Raw genomic sequence first — 26,834 nt, 5'->3', positions numbered from 1 at the left:
TCGTTTTTTTAACCGATGGTGTGTAGGCGCGACGGACCATCAGTCAGATTCATCGGTTAACTGATGAAAATGGTCCATCAGACCATTTTCATCGGAGGGACTGATCGTGTGTACGCAGCTTAAGAGGGTAATAGGTCAAAATTTGCCAGCAGCTCCTATGAAGGTGCACTACATAAACTTTTAGATTCAAGTATAACTAAAGGATAAACTTTTTTGTTGTTGTTTTGGGTAGAACAACTGGGGAGGGGTATAAAGGGCCAGAATTAGAATGCTTTTCAGTTTCTATTGCTGTCTGTGCCCCTGTTTAGGAAATTCACTCTCTCTATTTGCCCTGTTTACCATTATCATTGAACGTGAAAGAATATTCCAAATTTTTGGTTGTCCCCAGAAAAGTGAAAGCGGGGTGAATCTTCCAATAGGTACACTAAATTGGGGTCCCCAAGGAATTTCCTTAATTTGTGGGGATTTCCCTTCACTTCCTGTTCGGCTATGGGACAGCAAGTGAAGAGAAATCTCTACAATGAGACACAGATAGGGTAGAACAATCTGATAATGGTTATAACACTCACTCTATCCACATTTTTTTTTTTTTACATATAGTTCTACTTAAAAATAAATATCATTTTTTTCTCACTTTGTAAAGTCAACTTTCCATTCCAAAAACATAGTGACACCTTCTTCATCTGCCCCATGAGCTGTAGCAGGCAGATTTTGACTTTTTTTGTCAAAAGGCAGTAGCTAATTTCCTTGAATCCCTCTGGCTATTGATGTATACAGATAGCAGTGACACATGACTCTCATAGAAAGGAAAGTGAAGCCTTTGACGTATGGGCAGTGATTGACATCTGGACTTCACCATTTCTGTGCTGTGTGTCACCCAATGGAGGATTAAATCAGTTGCAGAGGCCAGATGAGCAGCGTTTTTGTTCACCGATTATGCACCAGAATTGTTTATGAACTGAATAGTTCAAATTTGGCAGTAGTTTTTTGGTTATCTGAAAAGGAATGAGTTGCCTAAGGTCATGTAAACCCGATCTATATTACATAATTTTATGAATACGTTAATTCACTAAACATGCAGCTGTAAGTAAATATAGAAGTTGTATTAAAAATATATATTTCTCTATATCCTGCAATCAAAAAACACACAGTAGGGGAGATTTACTAAAATGGGAGCACACAGCACATAGTGCAGCTGTGTAAAGTAACCAATCAGCTTCTAGGTTTTATTTTAAAGCTTAATTGAACAAGCTGACGTTAGAAGTTGATTGGCAACTATGCACAGCTGCGTCAGATTATGTGTGTTCCAGTTTTAGTAAATCTCCCCCCCCCCCCCCGTGTTTGATACTTCATTGCCTGCTTGACCAACAATGCAATACCAGAGCTTGCAAATCCAACAGTGACCTCTTCTGACTGAAATTTACAAGCAATATAACCAATATATAGCAAACATTAACTAAAATGCTGAAAGAAACAGACAACTGGTGCCAGTATAACCTATACAATTTTTGTAAGCCTGCAGCATACAAAATACATGCTTACACATAAGTCAAAATCACTTTCATATTCAACAGTGGTTTAATATAACCAATACTTTAGGGTTCATTGCTGGTAACATTAGAAAATGCATGAACTGTCAGCAACAAATCTAACCCTTCCGTTTCCTTAATTGATCAACCAATAAAATGACATGCGTTATATCTAGAAAAATATAATAGTAATACCAGATCATTCCTTTTAACCACTTCTTGCCTTTACTATAGCAGAAATGGTTCTGTTATCCTGACGGGGCGTCATATGACGTCCAGCAGAAAAACATGCCAGGGGCACGCATCACGGCAATCACTGGTGCTGTGTGTCAGTCTGACACACTGCATCTTTGATCGTGGTATGTTGCCTCTGATGGAGGCTCCTTACCATGTGATCAACTGGGACCAATCACAGCTGATCATCGCGTGAACCAGGAAGTGCCGGTAAACGGCTTTCCTCGGTTCGTACTGACAGGGAGAGCTGATCAGTGGCTCTCCCTGTCAGAGGAGGGGTCTGTGCTGATAATCAGAACATTGATTATCAGCACAGCCTCCAGATGTGCCAATCAGTGCCCCATCAGTAATGCCTGTCAGTGCCCTTCAGATGCCAATCAGTAATGCCTGTCAGTAGCAACTTATCAGTGCTGCTTATCCAGTGCCATCTATTAGTGTCGCCTATCAGTGCCACTTATTAGTGCCCATCAGTGCTGCATATCAATGTAGCTTATCGGTGCTCATCAGTGCTGCATATCAGTGCCACCTCATCAGTGCCCAACAGTGCTGCCTCATCAGTGCCTATCAGTGCAGCCATATCAGTGACCGTCTGAAGCAGAAACATTTTTTATAACAGAAAGAAATAAAACAAGTTTTTTTTTTTCAAAATTATTGGTCCTTTTTAGTTTGTTTAGCAAAAAATAAAAACCCCAGTGGTGATCAAATACCAACAAAATAAATCTCTATTTGTGGGAAGAAAATTATAAAAAAAATTGTTTTAGTACAGTGTTGTATGACTGTGCAATTGTCATTCAAAGTGTGACAGCATTGAAAGCTGAAAATGTTCATGGGCAGGAAGCGCCTGGTTTTTAAGTGGTTAAACATGCAATGTTATTTATTTCCTATGCACTATGACCTATACTGTATATTTAGCTTCTATGGCTACTTTAGATAAGTAAGTGGAGTTTTTCTTAATTTATACTGTATGTTGTCTAAATGGAAATGGTTTAATGTATGTGCCCAGACATTGCCCACATTTTTCCCATAGCTTCTCCTCCTAGCACTATTTTGTTCATTTTACTTCATTCCTGTAGCAAGAAACTGATTTTATTACTCCATTTGACATGACATGGCTTGTAAAATAGATGCAGTGGCAGCTGCTGGGATCTCTCTTGCTGTTGACTTAAAACTTATCTAACCTCCTGCCCCCCCCCCCCCCAAAACAAAAGAATGTAAATGAGGTGCCTGCGTTAGTTTCCTTTTTTTTCTCTTTATTTTCACATGGTGTATCATCATCACACTCCACGTTTAGGACCGCAACATTTTCAAGCTGTGGAGAGGGTAGTGTGAGATGGAGTAGTAGTTTAAGATGGACTTTTCATAGGTGACCAACAAATGAAAGCTTAATTCCAGCTAACACGTTTTCAGACATTATAGAAAAAGGTTATTTTCCTTTTTGGGATTAAGGTTTTAACAAATGAAAGCTGACCATTGTAAGCACCTCTGTGGTTGTTTTTTCTCAACCGTCTAACTGCCACATTTGCTGTATAGGTTAGTCTTTTAAAGGATGTTGAAAAATAACAGAATTGCTGGCTATATTAACTTATATTAATAAAGAGAAAAAGCCTAAAAAAAAAAAATGTATGTTTAATTAAAGTGGATGTAAACCCACTCTCATCTTTTCTAAACTACTGCCATAGTGGTGATCTATAAGGATATTCATGCCTCCTGCATGTATCCTTACCTATCAACTGTCTCCCCTCTGTTTGTTATAAGAACTGAAAAACTGCACATTCTGTGGGTGGGTCTGTTGTCTGGAGCTCAGTGGGTGAAGTCGTGATGTCAGTAGACTCCCCGCCCTCCTGTACACTCCCCTTGTCAACATGCATTTTCTCCTGTGTATTCCTTACACTAAATGTTGCTATGATCATTAACATTCAGTCAAAATCCAGAAAAGTAACCACATGACTTCAGAAAAGGAGTGGGGGTGGGAATTAAAAAATAATGCCTGTCTCAGGCTAATGCATGGGATATGTAAATTACCTGTCATTCACAGCAAGGGGGAAGAACAGACAAAAGTTTTCTCCTGTTTGTCCGTTTATCTCACTGAAAAAAAGAAAAGAGGATTGCTCAGAGCTGGATTAATTCTTTGTGGCAAGACTGGGCACAGATGATAAGAAATCTTATACTCTACATTGTGCCAGCAAATTTGGGTTTACATCCACTTTAAGCTTTGACAAAAAAAAAAAAAAGAACTGGAAGCTGATTGGTTTCTATGCACAGCTGCACCAGATTTTACACTCTCCAGTTGTGGTAAAGCAACCCCAATGTGTGGACACACTGTTGGGAGTCATGTGGAGAGGAATAGAGGGATGCGGAATAAATTAAGTCCTGTAGTTCAATAGACAGGGCAGCCCAACCATTAACACTCTGGATTTCTGACCACCTAAAACTTATTTTTCTGTGCTTGCAACATTTTTTAAAAAGGGATAAAAGATGGGGAGAAAAACATTTAGGCTTCATGTACACTTCTGCTGGTAAACGGAGCAGTTGAGCGTTTTTTTTTTTTCAGCTGCCCCTGAACTCTCCTCTGTTATCTTATCAGTACATGTACACAGTGTCGTTTATAGTAATTTCTACGCAGTTGAGTTTAGAAGCATTTTTTGGAAAGCAAAAAAAGTGTTCAGCAAGGATATTTAGAGACATTTGAAATGTCAAACGCCTGTAACCACTTGTAAACACAGTAACTTGTGTTTAGCCGCGTTTCATTTACAGGCGTTTTATTTTTATTTATTTTTATTATTTAGAAAAAAAACGCTTCTAATCGCAAACGCGGCAAAAGAGTTGGTTACTATCTGTCAAGTTAAATCGTTCAGGGGAGTTTGTAAAACATCCTGTGTACATTAAGCCTTATGTACTTTTTTTTTTTTTCTTCTTCTTCTTTTTGATTTGACATACACTTGAATGCTAATTAACCTTTATTAACCACATAACACATGTTTACATTTTAGGAGTCTAAACGTGAAAAAAGTATTTGTAAATCAGACATATGGTTCCCTGCATTTAGCTATGTCAATGGCCACAGGGGGAATAAAAGAATGGATTTGCATGTCTTCCTATGAAATTCAAAATGTGAGGAATAAATCCCTCTGGAACAAGTGATTTCTGGCTGTCCTAAAATATGCATTTTACTTTTTATTTTGTATACAAAATAGGGAAAAAGAATGTGTGGTTGTAAATATTTCGAGCTGTATTTGAAGATAAAACATTTAAGAAAAAGTCATAAGACTACAGAAATATGTTTTCATTCTGCATATGCTGTATACAACGTATATACTATATATATATATATATATATATATATATATATATATATATATATATATATATATATATATATATATATATATATATATATAAAAATATATATATATATATATATATATATATATATATATATATATATATATATATATATATATATATATATATATATACATACGGTAATTGTCTGCTAAATCGAGTTGTCTTCTAATCCATAGTAATCTGGTGACAAATCTTATTCATATAATCCCCCAGGATCCTGAAAATAAGAGACGCTTTATTATAAGAAATATAGATAGCAGCTCCTCTGGCCACTCTGTGGTCCACTGCCTTCTGTTCTTGTTTTTCTATTGGCCACAAAGTGTAAAGTGTGGCTTTAGAGCCGGTTCACACTGGGGCGGCACGACTTCGGGGGCGACTCGGCCAGGTGACCTGAAGACGCCTTCTAAGGCGACTTGCAAAATGACTTCTGTATAGAAGTCAATGCAAATCGCCCCGAGTCGCCCCCGAAGTCGTACAAGAACCTTTTTCTAAGTCGGAGCGACTTGCGTCGCTCCTATTAGAACGGTTCTATTGACTACAATGGGACGCGACTTGTCAGGCGGCTGTTTCGCCTGACGAGTCGCCCCAGTGTGAACCGGGTCTTATAGGGAGATGAGAAGGGTGAGGAGAAGTGGATCACAATATAACAAGTGAGATTTATGGTGCATTTTTTTTCAAGGCATCCTTGAATTTCAGGGTACTGAGACACTATTTGAATGAAACCTAACATGCCTCAAAATGCATCTCCTGGAGGTCTTGGGATGCTTCTATCCACCCCAAACACTTCTGTATCATAAATGGCATGTCACTTCTGGTGACACAGCTTAGGGTGATGCAACCTCCGACCATGCTATTTCCAGGTACTCTGTCCTGGCCAGCATACCAATTTCCACATCAGCTTCACCTACCTTTCACCTACCTTTGCTTGTTCCAGATGGCTTCATCATACACCACTGAGCTACCAGGGTAGATGTAAGCTCTCCTGTATACAAGTTAATTATCCATTGGTCACATGGAAGTGGATATGGTTTTTACTATGATTATAGCACAATAAAGTGGATTGTTATTTATGATATCATCTTCTGTACTTTGGATTTATCATCTCATCAGATTATCCATGGGGATATGACTGTTTTTTGATCTGATAGACCATGGTTACAGTGCCATACAGCATTTGGATCCTTTTTAAAGTATTCATACTGACTGCACCTTTGTTGCTGAAGACAGTTTTTGAATGGTTTATAACTGTATTTATTTTTATACTTTTATCTATTTTGTCATTCGAGATGGTCCGCATGAAGGAGAACTAGTGTAGCATTACCCCAGTGGAGCTGCTGGATTTTTGGGCGGCGTGTTACCTCGTGGCTCCTCCGAATTCTCTAGGGGCGAGTGATGCGTATAAACAGAAGTAAAGGAATGTCCACAACAGGTGCTCTTTTGCTGTGCTCTTTATTACCCAGCCGGGTAAAAACAATAAAACTTGTGATGAGGAAAGTAAAGTTGAAAGGAGAAAGAATAGCGGATTCAGGCGTTATCATAGGAAACAATCCTGCTCCCAAACGTAACACTTCTCTGCACCACTCCCGCCGGAGTGGGTTCAGTGTACCCGGACAGGCCTCTCTCACTGACCTGGCAGCCGGAGTATCACTCAGACAATTATAGGAATAAGTCTCTGCCACAGACCTCCTTGGTGAACTTGAACTTGGGAGAAAGTCTCTGCCACAGACCCCTCTCAAAGAGCCTCAGAAGATACCTCTGCCACAGGTCCCCTTTGGGTAGGGTTCTTGGAGATATGCCTCCTTGGTTGAGTTATGTCTGGGTCTCCAACTTGTCGCCCAGGTATCGACTGACAGGTGATCAGCGCCGTGATGTGGCCACCCTAAAGGTGGGTGCCATACTCGAAGAAGAAGACCCCAGAACCAATGACATCTGTCCCATAAATACCCCTCCCCAGCATGCACAGCGAGGACAAACCCTTGTGATTGGCTGCTGGGAAGAGCACCCAAACCTCGACTCCACTGCTGCCACCTGCAGCACCGGGGCTGGAAGAACACCCCGATGCAGCAGAATGACCAACAGCACAGCCAATCAGAGACATAGACCCTATTCTTACACCTAAAAATCAGGATCAGAGTCTAACTATACTCCGATCTATACTTAAATTTGACTAGAACCAATACCATAAAGTACATGGGCGCTACACTAGCTTCCACCAATTATAGGCGGCTTAGACTGGTTATCGTTCAGACTTATGGTCTTAAGGTGGAAAGTTCACTAGTACTTTCTAAACACTGTGTCATTTTAAAATTTGGAGCTTAATTTAGGTGCCATGCCTTTAGACCCCCCACAGCCTGGCTGAAAATGACTTATGGTAGAGATCCACACTATGCATTCCAGTATACCTGGAACAAGTTGTCTCCCTCTTTTGAGACTCACGCATGCACAGTGCTCCCCCTGTCAAATGAGCAGATAAGGTGAGCTCTGCTGCTATGGGGGTTGGAGATTGCACTGCGCATTTATGAAGGAGAATGGAGAATGCTTGGTTCAGTGATAGTGGGAGCATGCCCAACAAGCACGGCATTTCAGATAACAGGCAGGATGGCATGAATCTCCACCATTGGTAGTTTTTCAGTCAGATTGTGGGTAAGCCATGATGGACCAACAGGTGTGTGGCACTTAATTTAATATCCACATTTTAAAAGTAAACAGTGTTTGTAAAAGTATAAGGGCCCCTTGATTGCATAGGTTTTTTTTTTTACAAAGTTGAACTTAGCCATTGAGGACAAGGTTCCACCTTTTAAAAAATAATGCTTTTAATAAAGCATAATCTACTAGGTTTGTGAGTGCTTCTAGGGGTTTTCAGCATCAGACAGCTGTTTCCCAGATTCACAAGGCTGGCACCTGGTCTTCTATTCACACATTCCACCTGGTGGATGTTCAGACCTTAGCTGATGCCACCTTGTGAGTGCAAGGTCCTTCTAGAAGCTCTATGAGCCAAAGGCTACTCCCAGTTCTATTGTTTGTGTTATGTGAGCCTGCTAGTGTTTTGTTACTGCTGCTCACTCCTCATTTGAACTTCTTTAGGACATTCCATTTGTCTCAGAATAACTGGATCCTGTGTCCCTCAATGAATGAAGAAGTAAACAGAATTTTTTACTTAACATAAAATATGATTCTTGGAGTTCCTTAAGGGAGAGTGATCCCACCCCACTCTTTTTGTAATCTACTCCTAAAACTGCGTTTGCTACAATTATGGGAGTGGGATAGTTCTCCTGTAAGGGGCAGTATAACCCAGTTGTTTCCGAATAACTCAATTCAGTGCCCCTTAATGAACTCAAAGAAACTGATTTTATGGTGCTATCCTTTTTTCCTCTGCCTGGTTTTCTGATGTCATATTCTATGATTTATATTTTATTTAGCCTGGTCGGTGACATAGATTTCTGACAAGATCCTATCAAAAAACATACTTGTTATTACTGTTGTTAATTTGTTCACGTACAGCAGTTGAAGGCCACATTTTGTACGTTTTCCCAGTCATGGAAACAAAATGATTAACAGGCCAGTCTGCACGTAGCTTTGTCCTCCTTTTTTGTTCTTTGGATTTGCAGGCTTCCAAACATAATATCACATAAAAGTTATCAGAGCAGCTTACAATTTTGACTACACTCTAAACATGATTACCTTCCAACCATGCACCACTGCTAAATATAGCCACATAAACATTGTTTTCATCTTCTGCTTCACTTCATGTTGTAGACATTCAGTGATCTGCATTAGAAAGATTTTGTGTAACAAGCAAAATATTAACAGTTCGTTTGATTGATGATCTGATTTCATTGAATGCAATTTAAGCATGGTTAAAAGAGGAAGCCAAGTTATTTTCTTACTTATGTGGAACAATCATTAAAAATTTGATAGAATTTGTTTTTAACAGCCTGCTCTTTATTTTAAAGTGACCCTCTCACCACAGGGTCCCTTACACAAATGGCAACTCTGTAAAAGAAGAGATATTATGTTTACCTCTTTGTTAAAACACTGCCACTTTGCTGTTCCCTGACCAAGGCAAATATTTCACCACTCAGATGTGTCAACTACCTCTTTATCTCTGCTGCATGCTGTTATTTCTCCCACCTGCTGATTCTTGGTCTTTATGCTAAGACCAAGTGTAATGTCTGTCCTTATCAGTGTCCAGTAGAGATGCTCCCCCATCATTCTGCTATAACTGGCTGTATAGTACCCCTGCTGGATGGGGGGCCATGAGAGATCTTCCAGTGGAAATAGAAAGTGGAGCATTCCTGGGCAGTAAAGGCAAGGATAATTCCCTAGTGACGGATTCTGAAGGGCCCAGTGCCTCCTGATTTGACTGCTACCTTGTCTGGTAAGGGTCTGGGAAGGCAGAGACCCGTGGTGTCAAGCCCCCGCTGGAGTGGTGTGCTGGGGGTGCCAGAGTAGAACTATGGGTTTGGGACCACACTGTGTAAAACAGCACTAGGCCACAACACCCATTGTTTTCTGCACTATGCCTCATGGGCTAAACCTTGTGGCCAAGGCCGGGCCAAAAGTTTTCCAGACCGCAATGGCTAGCAAATTCACTCATACTCACACTTTTTTTTTTTTTTTATTTATCTGCTCTCCACATATGTCACTCTGCACTTATATACTGTATGTGTTTTCCTTTTTACTAAGGATGGAAGGTGGGGGTCTTTGAGCCTTCTCTGTAGTCTTGGGGCAGGTTGTATGACCTTTTTTTCCTGCCTTGGGGGATATTTCTTCGGGAAAGCCCCTTACTTAGTAATATTTAGTTGGCATCAGCTGACCAAGAGGAGTGTGGTCCGCAAGGCCTTTTAGCTAGATGGACTGAGTGTGCCTTACCCCTGTCAGGAGTCTTGAACCTCAGGGGGTTATAGACACAGCGTAAGTGCACTTTTTTGTGTGTTCACATTCCCCCTTTTTTTTTACAAATGGTCTTTAGTTTTTGCACACTGCACTGCAAAAAAATAAAATAAAAAGTAAAGTTTCACCCACCAGTTTGTATGGTCTGTTATGTACAAGTGAGCAAGAGGAACCACAGCCTGGGATGACAGAGCAGTTCTTCTGCATAGTCAGAAGCGTGGAATGCCTGCAGCGACCTAGGAGAAGCAAAGCTACAGTGTTTCAACACATGGCCCATTGGAAAGCTGGGAATATTGCTTCCTTTTTTCTCTAGTTTTTAATGGCAGCCAATCATTTCTTCTTTTGGCCGCTTGATGTCAGTTTTGACATTCATTGATTCACATGGATTACAGTGAACTGTCTTCCATGTTGTTTCATATGTGTGTATTGTGGATATATCATCATATATTAATAATCTGTCACAGGTATTTAGTACAATACTTTCAAGGGATATTAAAAATGATGTACTGATACATACTTAAATAATAATAATAACTGCCTGCAAACTTTTAAGACTAGCTAAAAGTACAAAATAACGATGTGTAACATTACATTTATACTGTAGTGAATGGTTAATACAATGAAACTAGGAACCACCCTTGAACAATTAGTAATAAGAATCTTTCATTCAAAGCAACTGATTACCTGGACATTCTGCGAGTTTAGGTTTCATTGACAGATTTTAAGAGGATATTCATCACGAATAAGCCTTAAATTGATTTTAACAAGATGCACCCACTTTACTTTAAGTCTGATTTTGAATATATACGTCTATGCAGGTTTAGACTTGATCATTATGTTTGGTACCTGAGAGTCTCTTTGGAACATCTCATCATCCTATACTATGTAAATAATCTATCAAAGCATTCCTGAAACTTGAATGAACTTTAAAATTATTCAGTGCTTTTCAGTGTAGGTGACTATGCTTGGCAAATGCTCAGTCAACCAAGAATCTGAAAAAGACTGATATATGTGAAAAAGAATTAGGTCACAATGTTGTTTTACCTATAGTGCACACTCCCTGTACGCATAAACGGTTGAATACACCCTTACTAAATATGTTCAATCTGTTACAACTGTACTGTGCACCATTCTCCCTATCAAAACTAATAACTTTGAAAGCACTAGTCCTGTAATGAAAGATCATCAGTTCTGAGGGTTTGCACCTTTTTATTTTTTGTTCTTTGCATGTTAAAATAATTATCAAATGGCCACTGATATTTTATTAGTGACTATTCCGGAAGCAAGGACCATACTATAGTAAATTTTGATAGCACATCACATACTGTATATCTGTCAATAAAGCCAACAAGGCTGCCTACATACGCTGCTAAATTTGTAACTTCTGGAGCTAGGATCAGCTCCACATGTTGTGTTTCATTGTACAGGAGTTGTCTTAGTGTTGAGGTTCCCTTCACGGGGCAAGGTGAATATGATGTTGAATGGATTATTTCAAGCAGAACTAAACTGCATCCATAAACCACAAACCAAAACCACTATGTAATAACATTTTTAAAGCAAGCTTACCCATCCATCTATGTCTCCATGTTTTATTTTTATTTTCCAATATGTTTATTGAAAATTTCATATAAAAGTACAATAAACAACATTTGTCATTGCACTTTAAATAAAAGTACAATAAGCAACATTAGTTATTGCATAAAATGTTTGTATATGCATAAAACTCATACATATATAAATCCTTGGGGATTCAATCATGTAGCTAAGAAATTAGTTGTGTATTTGAGTTTCCTCGTTGCATAATTTAATTATTATAGTCAAATACAAATCAGATTTAGAAACCTTTAACTGAACTTCCACGGAACCCCAAAAGATGGGTCTGAAAGTAACAAATTCAAACCAGAAGGGAAAAGAGAGAACCAAAGAAACAAAAGGAAGAAGAAATAGAAAGAGGGAAAGAAAAGTGGGGTGCACTTCATTTTTAAAAGAGGAATACTCGGGGTCAGACCAGAGCATTAAGTGGTTGTAAGATATTTAATACAGGGATCCCATACTGTATTAAACCAAGCAATCTTGTCATCCCTAAGAGCTGATAAGCGTTCATTTACCATTATCCAAGATAGTTTGGCTTTCAATAAGTAAAACGGAACTGTAGGGGATTTCCATGATTTGGCAATGGATATTCTTGCTGCAACAAATATAAAAGCAATCAGTTTTTTCAATTGCTTTGATGTCCCCTCCACTGGGCGTCCCAGGAGTGTCCATGTTTTATTTTGCTGAGAAATCACTTTGACAAACACCATCTAGCACTTCTAGTTGTCACCATCTTGAGTAATGGGCAATTATTTATATAGAATTTACTTCCTGGATTCCATCTGCCCTTATCCATCTGCTGAGAAAACCCATCCTCCCCAACTGAAAACTCCTGAGATGTATGACATAATTTGCTTAGGCCTGGAAACTAGGAAGTACAGTAACTGAAGAAATGTAAAAAATAAAGCTTGAATCAAGTAAATATGATATACTATTTACTAATGCTAGCAGCATCAGGATTACAAATAGTCAATGTTGATTAAGAGTGATGTTTCACTTTAATGCTGGGGATTAGTTTAGGGGTTAAAGTGCACTTGTACCAAGACAATATACATAACATAATTGCATGTTTTTAACTAGCAGTAAAAGAGCACTTTTAGGTGATCTGCTAACTTGCTGCCCATGAATAAGCAGCATCCTGTGCTCCTGTTTTGGACGTTGAATTTTCTATTCCAAATGCTTAAGTTCTAACTGATGGATGGACATGTTTCTGGATAAACCATTTTACAGGGTTATCTATCTATTTAGCTTGAGAGAACCACTGCTAAATCTCCACTTATTCTTAAGCCGCGTACAAACAACCATTTTTAATGTCCTAGAAAAAACGACTTTTTTTCGACGTGATTCTTGTCAAACCTGCCTTGCATACACATGATGGTGAACAAAAAAATGCTCGAGCAAAGCACTATGACGTACGACGGCACTATAAAGGGGAAGTTCCATTCAGATGGCGCCACTCTTTGGGCTGCTTTTGCTAATTTCATGTTAGTAAAAGTTTGGTGAGAGACGCAAAAATTTTGAGCATGTTCTAAATTTTTAATGGCCATTTTTCACGTCATGAAAAATGCTCTGGAGTCTACACACGATCGGGCCAGATTCACATACAATTGTGGCGGCCTAACGTATCCCATTTACGTTACACCGCCGCAAGTTTTAAGCGCAAGTGCTTGATTCACAAAGCACTTGCCTGTAAACTTGCGTCGGCGTAGCGTAAATCCATCCGGCGCAAGCCCGCCTAATTCAAATGGGGCGTGTATCATTTAAATTAGGCGCGTTCCCGCGCCGAACGTACTGCGCATGCTCTGTTTTGAAATTTCCCGCCGTGCTTTGCGCGAAATGACGTCACACCGACGTAATCTTTTGAACGGCGACGTGCGTTACGTCCTTTCCTATTCACGGACGACTTACGCAAAAAAAATTAAAAATTCAACGCGGGAACGACGCCCATACATTAGCATGGGCAGTCTAAATATAAGCCACGAAATAGCAGCTGTAACTTTACGCCGGGAAAAGCCGACGTAAGAGAATGCGACGAACGCGCGTACCTTCGTGGATCGCCGTAAACAGCTAATTAGCATACCCGACGCGGAAAACGACGCAAAGTCCACCCAGCGGGCGCCGAAGTATTACACCTACGATCCGAAGGCGTACGAAGCCTGTCGGATCGAAGGCAGAAGCCGTTGTATCTTGGTTTGAGAATTCAAACTAAAGATACGACGCGGAAAATTTGAAAGTACGCCGGAGTATCAGCAGAAACTCCGGCGTACTTTTTCTGTGAATCTGGCCCGATCGTTTTTAATGACCATTTAAAAAAAAAAAATTCACATTACGGGTAAATAAATTTGTTTTGCCCAAAGGCACTACTTTTCTCTTACAGTTCTATTTTGAGGCACTGAGCTGCTATTAGGATACAGTGTGGACAAGTTCATCTAGCCACCCAGGTGCCTAATTATCTTATTACACATGATACTATAGTGCAACATTGTATATCTTGCTTTGTTTTTCCACTAGTCGCGCAGATCTCCATTAGTGTTGTTATTCCATATAGCATTACATTTTTAACTAAAAAGCTTTTGCCTCTAATACATTTCCCCTTATTTCATCCTTTATTGCAGCAGTAAGGGATTTGCTTTCCCTTTTTCCCAGACCAGTCACCTATACATCTTCTCATAAAAATATGTCAGCAAGGAAGGATGATATATTTTTGCTAATGTACTTCCAGCTACTTGTGAAATTTTAAGCTATTTTCAATATGTTTTGGCAAAGGCCGAATCAGTATATTTATGGCAAGTTACTCTGCTAATTCTTTATTTAAAATATAGTGGGTTTTTGAATAGTCTTGTCGCAAACACTTGTGTTCAACTGGGATATTATTACATTAATTTACACTTAAATTTAATTTAAAATCTGGTGCCTTTTTAAAACATACAGCAGCAACATTTTTATTTTTCATAACTAGTTTCCTGTTCATCTGTTCCCTGTGGAATTTATACTTCTGTTCATATGTGGATGATACAAAAAGTGTCTCTTTGGGTAATGGCCCATGAACAAATGTATATTATGTATGGTCATATAGTTTATGACTGCTTTGCGTGACTTAAGCTTATGAATATTGAAAAATTTTAGTCTGGACACGATGCCAAGGATTGTAAGGAAGATGAGGTTCCTACTGACTGAATAGATGTCTTTGTGGCTGCTGAACTTTGCAGATCCAATACTTTAGCCTGTTCAAAGCAGTACAATAGGATTTAGTTAATGGGTCTTGGGCTTGACCTCTAAAGTCCCTTGCACTGAATGTTGGGTGAATTGCAATGCGGTCAAAGAAAAAAATAAAGATTTTCTAATTCCAAAGGGTAATTACCGGATTAGGATATTTGATTATGCATTAAATCTTTTCAAATATTTAATCTGCTGCATATATGACATTTTATGAAGGACAAATCTTTTTAAAGCTACTGTTCAAAAGCTAAAATTCTCTCTGGAATGGACTCCAGCTTAAGACAAAATACTGCCTCATACAGACTGGGTCACTGTCCTTGGTTTCTCTAATGTATTTCCAGAGATTTAAAACTCAAATGAACTTGTATTTTAAATCTTCGAAAAACATTCCAGGTACATTAAAACAAAATATGAACAAGGGCTAAAGCTGGCCACATATCAAACTTTTTTTTTTCAACATGTTATAAAAAAAGGACCCATTGTGCTATTGTGTTCTGATGGTGGGCTGACTTCCCGCCATCAAAATACACTGATCAGTGTTCCTGGATATAGCTGGCGGCACTGATCAGTCAGGAAAAAACCTGACAGGCTGGTTGTACATAAGTCAACCAGTAGATTGACTTCTGTACAACCAGCCTGCCCATGCATGGATCAAATTTTTGATCGATGTATGGCCGGTCGCCCCTACTGTTTTTTTTTTTAAAGCACCCATTGCCTGAGGAGGAAATCCTGTCCCCTTCCAGGAAGCTGTAGATAACCTTTGCTTTTTTGTGAAATCTATGGTCTCTCTGTATATGTAACTAGAGCTCTAAAATCAGCTTACAGCATGAAATTTGCTGATATAGGTCTGACTCAACAGGGGGTATGTTTGGCCACTATTTGCACACAGAAGGCAAGGTTCTCTGTACTTTTAATTAATTTAGCTGTCCTAAAGGCCAAGTCCATATTTTGTAATACAAAAATAAATATATACACTCTAAATGCAAAATTTGCATTTTTTTTTTTAAATGAGCCTGCAAAGCATTGCAACTGCAAGTGGTGAAATGCACATGCAATGCACATGTTCCTGCATGCTCTTCTTCCAGCTCATTTTTGTACCATGGTAGAAACTTTCAGTTAAAGAGCTAGAGGAAGTGTCGATGGACTGAAGCCTCGTACACACGACTGGTTTTCCCGACAAGAAAACTGCTGGGGAGAGAGTTTTTCTGTGAAAACTGGGCGTGTCTATGCTCCCTCTCCGGGAAAACTGCCAGGAATCCCGTTGGGAAAAATAGAGAACCTGCTCTCTATTTTCCTGCCGTGATTCCTGTTGTTTTTTTTTCGCCAGATTTACTACACTTGCCAATGGAAAACACTGCGAGACAGTGCCGATGAAGCGTAAGCCCTGTACATACAGCTGGGATTCCCGGCCAAAGCTCCCTCCGCAGTTTTCCCATCGGGATTCATGGCGGACTTTATACCGCTGGGAATCCCGGCCTCGTGTACAGGGCTTTAGAGTGTGGCAATCATTGCACTTGACAACTGCAAGTCTGTCTGTTACACAAGGGTAGAGGGTGGTCCAATTATCTGGAAGAATAACTCTGTGGATGCCTTCATTATAAAGATATCATTGGAAAAAATCTACATTTACCAAAAAACCTAACCAGTCCTATAACCATGCCTGGGATCAGTGGATTATATAACAGTTTTTCTAAATACACATGTAGCACTTACACCCACAGGAGTTGCTTTATATTATGGGTACTCTGTTCTGTGCGGACTCTTTAAGCTGCTTGGTCCCCTCCCCACTTATAGGTCGAAGGCCGATCACACCTGGGTAACTGAAGTGTTATTATGTTACCACTCTAAAACAGTACACACAAAATAAGTCACAAGCAATCGGTAGTAGAATAAATATAAGTATTATGGCAAGGCAGTTAAACAATGCATTAATTGGTAAACCGGCAACTGAAGATGTTTAAAGATGCTGAACTAAATCAGATAAACACTGACTTATAATATAGCCATTAACTATACTTTCACAAGGCTAATAAAGCTTTAAATGGTATAAACACATGGCATTAACTAACCCAAAAAGGTGTCCTCACGTACACTCTGTGCTCTCTGATCCTTAGCACAACCCACTCTCCACATATCGACAGAACACCCAGTGGAGGAGGGAATTTTGTGGGGAAGGAGAGCAGCACCCAGCTACACACTTTAAACGGGATCATGTTGATTTTGTCCGATTAGTGGTTGAATGAACACACAGTGGGATTGGCACCTTATCCCAAAGAATAAATTAATCAAATGGGAAGGAGGAGAGATTTTGATGGTGCATATCATATATATTAGTGAGAAAAAATTGTGTTTCAGATAAAAAATGTTTTTATTAAGTATCAAATTAAAAAGCATAGACAGAAACAATGTTGTCCAAGGGTATACAGTGGTTCATACAGTAGGTGGTCAAACAGACAGATATGTATACATGCCACTTATTATTGCATGACATTTCAACAACATATCACTCCCTGTGTCACCAAAAGTTGCCCTCTACCCCATGCTTTGCCTGCTGTCAGCTGAATCTGGATCACAAGAGTGCTGAAGTGCGCTTCTTTGACCCAGAAGACAAGTATGGTCAAATTATATTTTAAGGAATATTACTTTAGAAAGTGCTATATATAGTGATGTAAAAATTCCTAAGGAAAAACCAAAGGAAAACACTGCGCTAATACGTGATAATAAAAAATGATGATGAGTGACAAAAGCAGCTGGTACCTATTGCTCAAAATACCCAAAGCAAAATAAAACGTACATCCAAAAAGAAGGTACAGCGCTGATGTGAATGAATTAAATTATGAATAAACCAAATAAATTGTGAAAAATAATCTGTGACTTGATGAACAAAACAAATTAATTATATGGTGAAAAATTCCTAAAAATGTCCAGAAGTGAAAGAGTAAATATGCTGATCCTCCACCAATCAATGATTGAATATAGGTGATAAAATAGCAAATGTAAATCAGTGAAAAAAAGTCCAATGGTAAAACCAAACGAGATTCTTAGGCCCCGTACACACGACCAGTTTCCTCGGCAGAATTCAGCTTCCAACCGAGTTTCTGGCTGAATTCTGCCGAGAAACCCGGCCGTGTGTACACTTTCGGCCGAGGAAGCCGACGAGGAGCTCGACGAGGAAATAGAGAACATGTTCTCTATTTCCTCGTTGTTCTATGGGAGCTCTCGGCCCGCCGAGCTCCTCGGCGGCTTCAGGGCTGAACTGGCCGAGGAACTCGATGTGTTTGGCACGTCGAGTTCCTCGGCCGTGTGTACGGGGCCTTAATCTTCCACCAAGAGAAAACACCCGTGTGATGGTATTCCAATCTGCTTACCAGATTCACTGACCATTAGTGCGGTCAGATAGAGCCCAGAGATCTTTTAAAGTCCTCTCAAGTGGACTATATAACAGCAGGTTACACAGATCGGATCATCTACTGCTCCAAAACTCCAGATAAAATGAGGATGCGCTCATGTATTCAAAGAGAAAGAACGAGAAATAGCTCCATAGTGAAGTATTGGATTGGTCCCCAGAGGCTGGCTCACTGGTTCATACCACTGGTTCATATCACTGAACCAGTGAGCCAGCCTCTGGGGACCAATCCAATACTTCACTATGGAGCTATTTCTCGTTCTTTCTCTTTGAATACATGAGCGCATCCTCATTTTATCTGGAGTTTTGGAGCAGTAGATGATCCGATCTGTGTAACCTGCTGTTATATAGTCCACTTGAGAGGACTTTAAAAGATCTCTGGGCTCTATCTGACCGCACTAACGGTCAGTGAATCTGGTAAGCAGATTGAATACCATCACACGGGTGTTTTCTCTTGGTGGAAGATTAAGAATCTCGTTTGGTTTTACCATTGGACTTTTTTTCACTGATTTACATTTGCTATTTTATCACCTATATTCAATCATTGATTGGTGGAGGATCAGCATATTTACTCTTTCACTTCTGGACATTTTTAGGAATTTTTCACCATATAATTAATTTGTTTTGTTCATCAAGTCACAGATTATTTTTCACAATTTATTTGGTTTATTCATAATTTAATTAATTCACATCAGCGCTGTACCTTCTTTTTGGATGTACTATATATAGTGATACTTGGATATCCACAGCAAATACTGCTAGAGAGGAAGGCTGATTACTGTAAAAATATCATGTAACGGCTGCTTTGTTATACATTGGCATGGTATTAGTAGCTAAAGGCATATATTTTAAGAACTGCTATTACCTACATTACTTGAGCATCAATCATATGGCCTGTAATTACACATAAATTATCAGCATAAATAATCCTATACATCAGTAGTACATGCTTTGTAAAGTCCGATTTTAACAAGTATTTTAGATGACACTGTTGCATACAATTTAGGATTACATAAAAGCAGCATAAAAAAAGCACATAACTTTAGAAGGATAGCCATTCATCTCCTCTTTCCAAAAAAACTATAGCATCACAAAAGCTAAATTAGTAAGCCTATGAGTAAGAAGTCCAAAGAGTAGCAATCAGGATTTTTTTTATTGCCCATTGGGAGACACAGGATTGTAAACTCTTCAACAAGATGTACCCCCATATTCCAGGTGTGATTGAAAAATTGATTGGAGGAAGAGAAACAAACTCAGGAAAGATCCTGAAGGATCTTGCCACATCCCAAATAGAAACTTGTATATAGAGAATGCCCCAGGGATAGTATGGGCAAGAAACACAACAGGATATAAGGAAGATACAAAAAAAAAGTAAAGGTATACATTTGATTCCATATTGAAAAATATATATATACATACAAAATGTTCATGTGTGTGTGTGTATGTATGTATGTATGTATGTATGTGTGTGTGTATATATATATATATATATATATATATATATATATATATATATATATATATATATATATATATATATATATATATATATATAGAATAAAATGTATACCTTTTACTTTTTTTGCATCTTCCTTATATCCTGTTGTGTTTCTTGCCCATACTATTCCTGGGACATTCCCTATATACAATATTCCAAGTGTGAAGTTGTCTGCTGGATCACTTAGAAATTATATCCTGGTAGCTTTCATGCTATCTATCCTTAATCTGTCTCTAATTTAATTTCCTGTTTGGAAGGCTCTAATTTTCATACAGTATACTTTAAGAGATTGCATCTTATCTGTGTATATTCCTCCGTCTATCTCCTTGCCCTAATGACTAAGGTTAAATATGTATCCCCAAATTTTCTACTTTTTTCATGGCTTTTTTTTTTTTTGTTTCATTTTCTGAAGTAAAGGCTCCGGTATACAAAGCTTAGGCCTTCGTACCTATACTGCTTCTGGTCTACATTGCCATCCTGTTTATTTAGTATAGTTCCACCTGCATCTACCTCATGTTACATGATGGCTTGTCTTCTAAGGCCTCGTACAGACGGACGGACTGTTCACTTAAAACGGTCTCAACGTTTTCAGCGGACATGTCTGCCCAGAGATTTCTGTCTGATGGTTGTACACACCATCAGACAGAAATCCGCGCGTACACGATACGCAGTGATGAAGCCGCGCCGTCGCCGCGATGATGACACGGCGACGGGCGCGGCCCTGGAAGTTCAATGCTTCCACGCATGCGTCAAAGTTATTCGACGCATGTGAGGGATTCGAGACATGTGAGGGATGACGGCCGATCGGACATGTACGGTGAGTCTGTACAGACGACGGAACATGTCCGACGGACAAGCTTCCAGCGGACATGTTTCTTAGCATGCTAAGAAACATTTGTCCGCTGCAAAAGGGTCGGCTGGACAAATGTCCGCTGGAAACCTGTCCGGTCGGCCATACACACGACCGAACATGTCTGCTGAAACTGGTCCGCGGACCAGTTTCAGCAGACATGTTCGGTCGTGTGTACGGGGCCTTATGGAACACTAGGTTGGTTGTACGTGTCTCCTCTTTACGTAGTCCTTCTTAAAATTGGTGGTGTATTGTTCTACAAACAAAACAAAAGATGTTTCCAAGCACACTTACCACCAGCTATACAGCAAAAAGAACAAATTACACTCTTTAACAATTTACTTAAAAACAGAGGTTTTAAATGCAAATATATGTGAAAGCTGCACTGTGTCGAAGCCTCTCTGTATAATGTGGTCTTAACACTAGTTTATGAGAGTCTCCTTTTTGTAGCATTTACAGAAATCTATAAATTATAGGCAGGTACAGGGCCTTGAAAAAATATTCATACCCCTTGAAATTACAACCAAAAACTTAAATGTATAATATTGAGAATTTATGTGATAGACCAACACAAAGTGGCACATAATTATGAAGTGGAAGGAAAATGATAATATATTTTTTTTTTACAACTAAATATCTGAAAAGTGTGGCATGCATTGGTATTCAGCCCCCCTGAGACAATTCTTTGTAGAAGCACCTTTTGCTGCAGGTCTTTTTGGGTATGTCTTCACCAGGTTTGCACATCTAGAGAGTGACATTTTTGCCCATTCTTCTTTTCAAAATAACGCATCTGTGAACAGCAATTTTGAAGTCATGCCACAGAGTCTCAATTGGATTTAGGTCTGGACTTTGACTGGGCTATTCTAACACATGCATATACTTTATTCGAAACCATTTATTTGTAGCTCTGGCTGTATGTTTATGGTCGGTGTCCTGTTGGAAGGTGAACCTTCGCCCTAATCTTTTGCAGTCTCTAACATGTTTTCTTCTAAGATTGCCCTGTATTTGGCTCCATCCATATTCCCATCAACTCTGACCAGCTTCACTGTCCCTGCTAAAAAAAATTATTCCCACAACATGATGCTGCCACCATGGTGTGTTCAGGGTGATGTGCAATGTTAGTTTTCCGCCACACATAGCATTTTGCTTTTAGGCCAAAAAGCTAAATTTTGGTCTCATCTGACCAGAGCACCTTCTTCCACATGTTTGCTGTGTCCCCCCACATGGCTTCTCGCTAACTTCAAACAGGAATTCAAATTTGTATTCTTTCAACAATGGCTTTCTTCTTGCCACTCTTCCATAAAGGTTAAATGTGTGGAGTGCACAAAAAAAAATCAATGGGTGGGAATACTTTTTCAAGGCACTGTAAGCTTGGAGGAAGCCTCCTTAAAGTTGCAGGGGCACACCAGAAGCCCAGCAGAGCACAATGACACTAAAGTGTCCCACACCATAACGTAAGTCATAACTAACTTCTAGAACAAGGTGCACAAGGAATGGCTTTGTACAGCAAAAAAAAACTTAAACTAATTGTAGTTTAGTGTTGTTCACACTTACCGGTTAGCCAGCAAAAAAATAAATCCTCCATTCAAGGTTCAGTGATATACTGTATGTTTTATCACGACCATTACCATCAGGGCCATCTTAATAAGTTCATGGGCCCCTGGGAAAAGTAATGCACTAGGGCCCCTACCAGGGAGATAGTGACCTGTGGCACACTATAGGCATGGTGGCATGGAATGGGTCTGTATAAATGTTGCTACATATTGGGTGTGGCTTTTGAGTCGAACTAGAAACAAAAATATACACAACAGGGAATTATCCCCCCTATAAATACTGTGCTGCCTTCTCCACACCCCCCCCCCCCAATATACACTGACCCTCTGTATACTCTGACTCCTTTTCCCTGTACACACTGCTCCCACTTCTTTTTTAAACTATCCCCCTCCCTGTAAACACTGCCCCCTGTCATAAATGCATCTCCCAGCCTGCTTCTCAGTGGCCTGTATTTATGTAGGACTGTATGCAGTAGGGGATCAGGGGGCACAGTAAAGGGGAGGTCAGCAGGGTACAGTATAGGGTGTAGTAATGTATAGTGTCAGGTTTGGGTAGTATAGGTGGTAAAATGGCAGGATTGGGTAGTATAGGGCAGTGTAGTGGTCAATGTGGGTAGTATAGGGCAGTGTAGTGGTAGATGTGGGTAGTATAGGGGTAGATATGTGTAGTATAGGGCAGTATAGTGGTAGATGGGGGTAGTATAGGGAAGTATAGTGGTAGATGTGGGTAGTATAGGACAGTATAGTGGTGAATGTGGGTAGTATAGGGCAGTATAGTGGTGGATGTGGGTAGTATAGGGCAGTGTAGTGGTGGATGTGGGAAGTATAGTATAGTACATGGTGAAATAATGACAGGTTAGGGCTGTATGTAGTGACAATGTGCTTAGTGAATCACTTACTGTATTCCTGGATACAAACGCTCCCAGGGCTGCTGTAGTCTCTCCTCCTCAGTCTGTGAATGTGTCTTTGGGAGGAGTGGAGAAGGCAGCCACACTCGACTCCGCCCACCAACTCCGACTTCCTCAGGAGATCCCAGAGGGACAGCCTAACTGAATAAATGGCAGGGGAGTGTTACAGGCAGCCTCCCCGAACCGCTGGCACTCCTGCTGACCCGATCGACTTAGCAGAGCAGCACATGTTTAAAAGGGGACAGGTAAAGTGCAGGGACCGGGGGCCCTTATGCAGCTGGGGCCCCTGGGCTGAGCCCAGGGGTGCCCGCTCATTAAGACGGCCCTGATTACCATTTGTAGTGTAAAGTAGTCCTGATAGTATTAAAACCCATCACAGATGTAAAAACTTTGTATAGTACAGCAACTTCAAATTAGGTTCTCAGGGAATGCAAATGATCTTTTTCAGATGAAAGTAAAATGTTAATATAGTTGACCTGACCTTTAAGTCTTGGTGTTCTCTGTGATTGGTTTCTGAGAACTGGATCACAAATAGAAGTTTATTCATCATATCAAATAGCTTTCTCTGGTCATCTCAGTACAAAAGAGTGAAATTGAGTCTTCATTTACCTTACATTTTCATGCAAAATGCATTGGAGTTCATAGAACCTTGAATGGCTCCGTTCAACCATCCTGGACCCGTTAATTTGCCAAAAATTGCTCCTTTTTAAAAACAAAAAGGGGCATTTTTATTTTTAAGCTGGAACATGAATAACTATCAAAAACAAAAAAAGAGAAAAAACACATACAAAGAAGCACTAAATTATGTAACTAAACCCTAAATATGCCCCCAGTAAAAACACACAAAAAAAATATACGTTTTTATTTATTTTTTGCTCAGAGAGCATTTCCGCTTTGGTGAAATTCACCAGCTGCAATATCAATTTTTGCTGCAATTACTTTGCTCATCCCTAATCTCTAGATGTGACATATCTAAAAAAAAAATGCAATTGATTTCTGTGGTGAGCATATATGTCAGTACCCTTTAAAATATTTCGTAATGTTATACCGCTAAAATAGATAACCTCTCAAAATAAACTATAGATCTAGGGCTTTGGATGATGTCAAACTTTTTTGTCACCTGCAGTTAGTTTCTATAAAATTGTATATGCCCTCTGCAATCTGGTTATAATAAACGCACGGATGATCTTGTTGTCCATCCACTGCTGACATGTGCATAATAGAGCTACATCTATTTCAGGGTAGATCCGCTACGATGTGAGAGGGAACTGAGCCAAGAGGTACTGTAGTCTGACAGTCTCAAGACGAACCAAGGTCCAGGGGAGTACAACAGTGAAGCTTTTCACAGTCTTGGCATTTCATATTTCTTCTGGCTTTTTCCTGGGTGAGTGGTGTAATACATAATATCATGGTTTAAATCAAAATAACCCCATATGTTAATTTTGTAGTGAAAGTAATGAATTTGGTTTGAGTTTTACTTTAAGTTTTTTTTTTCTTTTAAGCCAGTAAGTTTTTAAAATGTTTTATATCTTTTTTATATCTTTTTTTCCATTTGTATATACAAAAATCATATATATTTAGTTCCAGATTCAAAGCATGTCTATAATGGATCTGGAAATCACAAATGGAAATGGAAAGTTGGGGTCTTTAAGGTTTGGCCATCCCACATGTATACCTTTCCTATTTATCAATCCTCCTATCTAAACCTAGGACCCCACCCACATCTTTCACATTTCTCTCCACCCCTCTTTCCACTTTGTCCAAAAAAAAATCTTCTCCTTATTCCTGTTGTTGTTTTCCCTCCTCTTGCCTCTTACAAGGTGGCCTTCTGGGCATTGTAGGCTACCCATAGTCCCTGAGGAAAACCTCAGTTTATTGCTTTATAATTTCAGGTTCAACTCTGTTAAGGTTGGTGAATAGTTCATGGAAAAATACTGACATCACAGGTACAGGCAGAGGCACGTTTTCAGTTTATATGATACATAGAATGTCTGTTAATTAGGGAAAATAATGTCTATATCAGAAGTAAATCAACAGGGAAAGAGTAGCAAAAATTTACTATATGCAATATCTGATGTAACTAGGGGGGAGATTTACTAAAACTGGAGAGTACAAAATCTGGTGCAGCTTTGAATAGAAACCAATCAGGTCCAGGGTATTATTGTCAAAGCTTAACTGAACTAGCAGAAATTAGAAGCTGATTGGTTACCATGCACATTTGCAGCAGATTCGTTTGTGTCTGTCTCTAAGTATATATTTATGCAGAATTACCTGAACAGAGGGGAAAAGGAAGGCAAGTCACTCCTCTGAATTATTCAGCTCTGTATGTAATTTTAGCATTAACTCTTCAGCTCTGTAGCAAGCAGGCAAAACCGTTCAGTCTATCTTTGTAAATATGTAAAAAAGGAGACAACCTCCTACCTCCACCTGTTTAGTGGAAATAGTATACATAAAATATTCATATAGAATATTTGCATATTTTTTGGCAGATAAAAAGGACTCTATTTAATTTCTTAAATCTTGACTGTAAAAAAATAAATAAAAATAATGACCTTTATGATCTAGACCGGGCATCACTAAATAAAGGACAGCGGTCCAAAATGCGGACTGTTCCAGTCACTGTTCCATTCAAATCACTGTGGTCCTGCCATTTAGGAGCCTTTTCTTCCCCCAGCTGTTGCTCTGTAATTTACACAAAGCTAACAGCGGGGCAGTCCTAGCAACCAATCACTATTTTGCAGCACCCATCCTCCATCCAGTCATGCTGTGCCTCCTGCCCCCCAATTTGTCTGTGTAAGTTAAGACAGTGGAGGGGGGGTAAATGGGGTTGAGGACACTAATGTAAAGGGTGGCTGATGTAAAAAGGGAGCTGAGGACAGTGATGTGGGGGCTAATGACTGTGATGTGGGGGAGCTAAGGACTGTAATGTGAGGGGGCTGAGGACTGTAATTTGGGGGGGGGGGCTGAGAGCATAACATTTGGAGGAGCCCAATGACTGTAATTTATGGGGCTAATGACTGTGATATGGCAGGTGGTCTGAGAAACTTAATGTGGAGTACAATGAGGACAGTAATGTGAGGGGGGCTGAGGACTGTACAGGCGGTCCCCGGGTAACAAACAAGACGGAGGACTGTAGGCTTGTTCTTAAGTAGAATCTGTTTGTAAGTTGGAACAGGTAAATCTTTTAAGTGTAGAAGATTTCACCTCACTTTCACTTTCCCAGTGACAATTGGATTTTGTAACTGTGGGTTTTTTAGGGAAACAAGGATTGGTGATAAAGCATCAGTGGAGACACATTTTCCCATAATAACTCTTACAGGAGAGAATTTCCCTTACTAGGGGTAGATTTCCTCTCACTTCCTGTTGCCTCCCGCCATTTGTAAGTAGGAGTCGTTTGTAAATCAGATGTTTGTAAGTAGGGGACCGCCTGTAATGTAAAGGGGGCTGAGAACTGTAATGTTAGGGCTGAAGACAGTAACGTTGGGTGGCTGAAGACTGTAATGTGGGGGAGGGGGACTGAGGACAGTTATGTGAGGGTATGATTAAATAGGGGCAGAGGACAGTACTGTTGGGGGGGGGGGTTGATGTCAAGGAATTGTTAAAGGAAGTAGAGAATGGTGAGGGGGAGCTGAGGACACTCATCAAGATGGGATCTTGATGTGAAGGGGGAGTGGACTGCGATGTGCAGTGGGGACTGAGGACACTGATGTAAGAATGGGTTCAGGTCTGTGCATGTGCATTCGGTGCACACGTTGTCGGTAGGTCAGCCCATTAATTTTAATGGGCTGCACTACTCGCGAGAAACA

The 26,834-nt window shown here is 39.7% G+C and overlaps 1 protein-coding gene across 6 annotated transcripts in view; it reads left to right on the top strand.

Moving 5' to 3' along the window:
* Positions 1–26,834, top strand: part of NGF (nerve growth factor) — a 148,245-nt gene that overhangs the window by 40,337 nt on the left and 81,074 nt on the right. For 3 of the 6 annotated variants that reach the window (XM_040337394.1, XM_040337392.1, XM_040337393.1), the window contains exon 2: positions 24,269–24,412. The exons of 2 other annotated variants lie outside the window; for them this stretch is intronic. The gene's annotated coding sequence lies outside the window, so the exon portion shown is untranslated. The remainder of the gene's footprint in view (positions 1–24,268; positions 24,413–26,834) is intronic. One more of the 6 variants, XM_040337395.1, reaches the window with a different exon arrangement.

Source organism: Rana temporaria, chromosome 2 (assembly GCF_905171775.1).
Source record: "Rana temporaria chromosome 2, aRanTem1.1, whole genome shotgun sequence".
NCBI classification, from domain to species: domain Eukaryota; kingdom Metazoa; phylum Chordata; class Amphibia; order Anura; family Ranidae; genus Rana; species Rana temporaria.
The sequence above is the reverse complement of the archived record's forward strand: the minus strand, read 5'-3'. Positions and strand labels throughout refer to the sequence as shown.